The sequence below is a fragment of the Spinacia oleracea genome, chromosome 2, assembly GCF_020520425.1.
Source record: "Spinacia oleracea cultivar Varoflay chromosome 2, BTI_SOV_V1, whole genome shotgun sequence".
NCBI lineage: Eukaryota > Viridiplantae > Streptophyta > Magnoliopsida > Caryophyllales > Amaranthaceae > Spinacia > Spinacia oleracea.
In genome coordinates, this window is record NC_079488.1 from 32,333,438 (window position 1) to 32,339,766 (window position 6,329).

General features: G+C 34.8%; 1 long non-coding RNA gene across 6 annotated transcripts; it reads left to right on the top strand.

Annotated features, from left to right (window-relative positions):
• The first annotated feature begins 1,700 nt into the window (after nt 1-1,700).
• LOC110795415 (uncharacterized) lies at nt 1,701-5,604 on the top strand. 6 transcript variants are annotated; one of them, XR_008927737.1, is made up of 5 exons: nt 1,702-2,075; nt 2,197-2,287; nt 2,458-2,883; nt 5,061-5,234; nt 5,343-5,604. It is a non-coding gene; the product is annotated as an uncharacterized lncRNA (long non-coding RNA). The 6 variants fall into 6 exon arrangements; XR_008927739.1 differs by having other exon boundaries at nt 2,197-2,279; XR_008927735.1 differs by having other exon boundaries at nt 1,701-2,287; nt 5,330-5,604.
• The last annotated feature ends 725 nt before the right edge of the window (nt 5,605-6,329 follow it).

Consider the following 6,329-nt stretch of genomic DNA (forward strand, 5'->3'; position numbering starts at 1 on the left):
CAATGATCATCAATAAAACTAAAAGTACAGAGATTGATTAATCGAATTAAAACCAATATTCCGAATCTAACGCCATAAGATAACAAATATAACCCAAAATCAAAGGAAGAAGTGAATCATATTTTAAAAAGTGTACGACAAATAACTCTTGTAATTAAGAAAAATCATGAATTAAGGAATTTCAATATCCATCAACCAATTTATGAAAAAGAAAAAGCGGAATTGTTGTAGATCCTAACTACTAGACAATTCAATTTAAATTAATCAAAGATTTCTTTATTCCACAAAAGTGTTGTCGTCTATCACCGTAATATACAATGATTTACTAAAAAAAATTGACTTATCCATAAAAGACTAACATCAAATCAATCGTAAAATATAGACAATCAATACGGTGTATGTATTACATGCTATTCCATACGAAACATTGAATCGCTCAAGGCAATAGGAACAAGAAAGCTAATTGTAAAGATAATCAAATTAGATATTTGTCCCCACAATAGAATTATACGGAGTAAACAAGATAGCAAAACTCATTTTCTTTTAGTCCGTACTCCGTGTAGTATACAGAGTTGCTCACAATAAATTTACAATGTATCTCGATCATAAACAAAATTTAAATAATACGACAATTGGATGATAACACTTACATCAATGACGATGATTTCTTTTGTTTATTCGTTTGCTCAGTCGGGTAGGGTTGGTGCTGATAACGTGTTGTGAAATACAGAGATAAGGGAGGAGAAATTGGTAGAGAATAACTGTGTGTCTTATTCCATGAACAATGCGGTATATATACATACAATATAATAGGGTTTGCTTAGTAAACAATAAACCCTAAGATCTAGAATATTTCGGAAATATATTAAGGGTATAATGGGCATCCACATAATATTCATAACACAAAAGATATTATTTGATTTGCTAAAATATTCTATCAGTGTGCCCTCCGCTCAACCAAACTCCCCGTCGTGTGCCCTCCACTAATCCAAACGGTAAGCAAAACCCGCCGAAGATATGAATTTATCTTTATTTTTTTAATTTGGGATGCCGCGCACAGCCTTTGCGGGGGAAGCCATGGCCGCCGCGGAGCTCCTTGTAGTCGGCGCACACCCTTTGCGCGGAGGCTATGGCTTCCCCCGCAAAGTCTGTGCACGGCGGCCATGGCTTCCACCGCAAAGGTTGTGCGGTGGGATTTCAAAGGGAAGATTTCAATTTTTTTTGTAAAAAAATCTGTTTTTATTCTGTATTTTGTTTCAATTTGCATTGAACCCATAATTTTCCGTCGAGAAATTATCAACCTCCGTCGACGAAGGGGTATTGGTCAAGTTGTAGGATTAAGTTCCGGCGAGAAATATTAGTTTATTACGTTTTTCGGCGATAATTGATTGTAGCCAAAGGAGTAAAGAGGTTTTCCAACGGAATTGTAAGTTCGCCGGAAATTATGGCTTCCGACGGGATGATAGTGCAACCTGCTGTAGGGGGAAGGTTGAGAGATGTGAAAAAAATGAAGAGAGGGGTAATATTTGATAAGGGTAAATGTGTCATTTCATATTAAAAACGCGGGCGATTTTAACGTACGCGGACGTCGAATAACGCTACACTAGATAAAAGGTCTCTTATACGTGCGGGGTCCACTAAGTAAAAAAGAGGAGAGCCGTTAACTCCCATGAGGGGTCTGTTTCTTAATTTAATTAATACGGCATACTCGTTGTAGAACATGGAATCAGAAGTCAGAGCCTAATTTTCTTTTCCCCTTCGTTCTACCAACGAAAACCAACCCCTACTCCCCCATTTTAGATCTGCGAATTCGATCAGTCCCAAACTTTGCAATCCTTTGTTCTCAATCAAAACCCCTAACTTATTTTCCATAATCATCCTCAATATCACCAATTTCTGCTGCTCGCCGAAATTGAATGAAAACCCCTAATTTTCGAAAATTTCAATGGTTGAGTTTCAATAACGTAAATTTCGACATTAAAATCTGTATGATCCATGGAGGTTTTGTACGGAGAGTCCAGTCGCTGAGCTCAAATAACATATCTAACATACAAAGGATGAATCGCAAGCTCAAAGTTAAGTTGAAGAAAATTTTCGATTATTTTTCATCTGGGTGAATTAGGGTTTTTAATTCGATTCAATACATCTAGGATGGTATCTGAAATTGCTTGAATTTATTCTTGTTTCCATTGATAGAAATGTTGAGTTTACCTCTAGATCTGAGAGGAAGGAGGCGGCCCTTGCTACTTTTTAGAAAAACGAGTCGTATTGCTTATAAGGTTTGGCGGTACGCTTCCTTTCATTTTCTTCTTCCTTTGGAGCTTTGAATCAAGAGATTTTTGTAATTCTTTCGGTTCTTTTGTTTGTTCCTCGTAATTGAGTTGTTTATTGTTAGTGTTGAGTTAGGGTTTATGGTTTTAAAATTAACAAAATTTAAGCATAATTCTGGCATTCTAGGTAGTTGATGCATCAAATTGTGAAAACTGATTCTGCAAAATTCGTGGGAGATACTGATCAAAATAAATTGAGCTGAAAATTTCAATGGTTGAGTTTCAATAACGTAAATTTCGACATTAAAATCTGTATGATCCATGGAGGTTTTGTACGGAGAGTCCAGTCGCTGAGCTCAAATAACATATCTAACATACAAAGGATGAATCGCAAGCTCAAAGTTAAGTTGAAGAAAATTTTCGATTATTTTTCATCTGGGTGAATTAGGGTTTTTAATTCGATTCAATACATCTAGGATGGTATCTGAAATTGCTTGAATTTATTCTTGTTTCCATTGATAGAAATGTTGAGTTTACCTCTAGATCTGAGAGGAAGGAGGCGGCCCTTGCTACTCTTTAGAAAAACGAGTCGTATTGCTTATAAGGTTTGGCGGTACGCTTCCTTTCATTTTCTTCTTCCTTTGGAGCTTTGAATCAAGAGATTTTTGTAATTCTTTCGGTTCTTTTGTTTGTTCCTCGTAATTGAGTTGTTTATTGTTAGTGTTGAGTTAGGGTTTATGGTTTTAAAATTAACAAAATTTAAGCATAATTCTGGCATTCTAGGTAGTTGATGCATCAAATTGTGAAAACTGATTGTGCAAAATTCGTGGGAGATACTGATCAAAATAAATTGAGCTGAAAAAAAAACCCAAGTCTATACTTACGGTTTGATTAAAAAAAATTGGATTATTTCGGTAGAACAAAGGGGGACGAAATCGATGGATATGAGAGGTTGAATGATGCTTTTAAGATAAAAATCTATCAAAATTGGGCAGCTGAAATTTATCATAAACTAATTGTGAGTTAGGCGGCTAAATTTAGGCTGCTAAACATCTCAAGATGATAGAATCTATTGCACCTACGTTTTACCAAGGAGATAGTTGTCCTCTTAAGAATAAGGCAATCTTAATGCAGTAGTATATGAAGAGAGAGAAGCTGGTGTATTTGTGAGCCTAAGGTTGTGTTTTACACATTCTGAATAATAGTTTATGTAATTAGTACGTAGGAGAGGAAATGATGAGAGAAGTGACCACAGGTTCACTCTATTGAAGAATAATTGTCCATGAACTCTAGTAGATGATCACCTTGTTACTAAATCTTGAAGTTCTACTGAACAAAAACTTCCCAACTCATTATTGAACTTCTATCAGCTGCGCTGGCGTATTTGATAATTTTGTGACCACAGGTTCAGTCTATTGAAGAATAATTGTCCATGAACTCTACCTTGTTACTAAATCTTGAAGTTATACTGAACAAAAACTTCCCAACTCATTATTGAACTTCTATCAGCTGCGCTGGCGTATTTGATAATTTTGTGTTACAATGCCGTGCTTTTACAAATTTTTATCAAAGTCTGGTACCCAACTCATTTTGTGTTACTCACTGACCTATAATGATTAAACGTTTGAAAAAATAAATCAATCAAAATTTAGTTAACAGTTGGTTAACTCGCCGAAATTGGGAAGTGCGTGCCTAAGGGTGTAAAAAATAAAGTTAGTCCCCAAAAGGTGAAAAAGGCCAAATTTTAGTCCCTAAATGTTACCTTAACTCTTCCGTATCTTGTCTTATATTTTCAGATCATTACTGCACCTCTCTCACTTCTCTCTAGATGGAAGTCTTATACTTGTACATGTGTGTGGATTAATGTTTTCATTCCACTGTTAAATACAGGTGACTAGTTTAGGTGTTTGTAAATTTTTTATGCCTGAGAGCAGTTATGTATTACATCACCTAGGAGATGTTTTCAGAATGTTCTTTGAGTCAGGTAGATGCTTATAAGTTCAATCTTGTAATTTATTTTTATTGAACTTAGCTTCTTTTGTTCGGCCTGAAACTGACTTGACCAACTTTAACAATCCCAATCCAGATTATTGAACGCCATCAACCGATTGCCTTTGCTAGGAGTTAATTTCTTGTGGGATATCGGTTGCTCAAACCTAAAATTGATTGTTTGTGGTCTCGGTTGTATGACCTTTCTCACTCGTACATTAAGATGAAAACTAAACTATTTTTTTTTGAAGTTGTTGTATTCTTGAAATAATTAGTCATAGTATTTGCTGTTCTGGATAGTTTTAAACCTGCATTGACAATGATCCAGTGTTACTGGCTGGTTGTTGAACTAAAACGTAGAGGCATGACTTATTTTGAAACAAATTGACTATCTCTATTGATGGTGTGTCGTAATGAATGTTTCTTTGCAGATTAGTGTAATAGGCATGCCAATGTTGTGGTAAGATCTAATTTGGTCCTACATAGTTGATGTGAATTTTTCTGTTGTTCGGCCTTATCGTTCCAACAGTGGTATGTGGAGCTGTTATGTACAGGATCTTTACTGGTGCAATGTAGATTAATTTTCGTATAAGTTCACATGTTAAATTCAGGTGCTGATTGAAAGCATGGTAAATGACGTATTTATGTATTAAGATACAATAATCAAAGTCCAATATGGATGGAAATATCCCAACTCCTATAGTTTAAAGAAAATTTGCATAATATTCAATTGGTTTTAGATTGTCTTTGCACATCTCTTTTTGCTTAGTCATTCTGCTTCTTGATTTTTCTATATACCAGACTGGAGGTAGTCAAGCTAGTTTGTCTTTGAGAGGGCGCGACACTTTTGGTCGTCAAGGTAGAGGAAAAGCTAGTCGGTCATTGAATTTCGGGATGATGATCGATCTTTCAGTTCTACCAAGGCACACAAAAGTGATTGCAAGGTGTTGCTAAGAAGGCTGCTAATTAAATACGGTAATTTGTCCTAAATTGTAAGACTTATTTATTCATCTGTTGTGTTGGTTAAGATTTATTACATTATGTGTAAATTTGGTTGAATTATTCAATAGTTAGTCTATGCAGGAGTGTGGATGATTGCTGCTTCGGGCTAGTGTGTAATTCCCCATCCGTAAAGATTGACGGTTAACATTGTCCATTTGTAAAATTTACGGTTACTTCATAATATACGGAGTCACTTTTTAATGTTTCTATATAGGTTGAAACGAGATTTTATTCTTGTACTTGCACAATTTTGTACTTTTAGACGTAAAATTTTGATCATGAATGAATAATTTGTAATTATTTGTACAAAATATTTTGGAGGTAATATTTGTTTATTTTCCGATTGGTGCTTTGTTGAAATTTAACCAATATTAATAAGCAGTAATTTTTTTTTAATCAAAAATCATCAAAGAGACCTGTTAGGTTAGATATTGGGTCTGTACCATTTATTTTTAAATAGTATTATGGCAAAGACACCCGTTAGGTGAAATAGGGGTCTGAGGTTGCGGGGAAAAAAAAATATCAAAGAGACCCCTTTTCTAATACATGGGGTCTTAATTTATTTAACAAAGAGACCCCATATGTTTAAGAATGGATCTCTTCCTCTTCTTAATTATTTTCATAATGCTTTACATAAGAGACCTCTTTCTTACTTGAGGGTCTCTTGTTTGTAACAAAGAGACCCCCTCTAGATGAGGGGGTCTCTTAATAAAAGTGACCCCCTATCTTGAGACCCCCTTAAAAGGGGTCTATTATGCCAGTTTAGAAGGGTCTCTTTACCCATTTTTTTAGTAGTGAATTAGATTATCTAACTGAATATAACTTGTTATTATTCACTCATTTTTACTATTACTCATTTATACCACCTCCTTTTTCTCTCCTTCCCTTCTTCTATATGATTTAAATGAATTAAATTTTAGTGTATGTTTAATATGACTTATTTTATGATATATATTATTTTCTTAGGTTTGCACGTCACTAAGTGGAAAGCCTTTCGTCGATGAGCAAATTGATTAAGTACGAGACAAATAGGAATAATACTTCACCAAATATTGCGTGTAAATAATC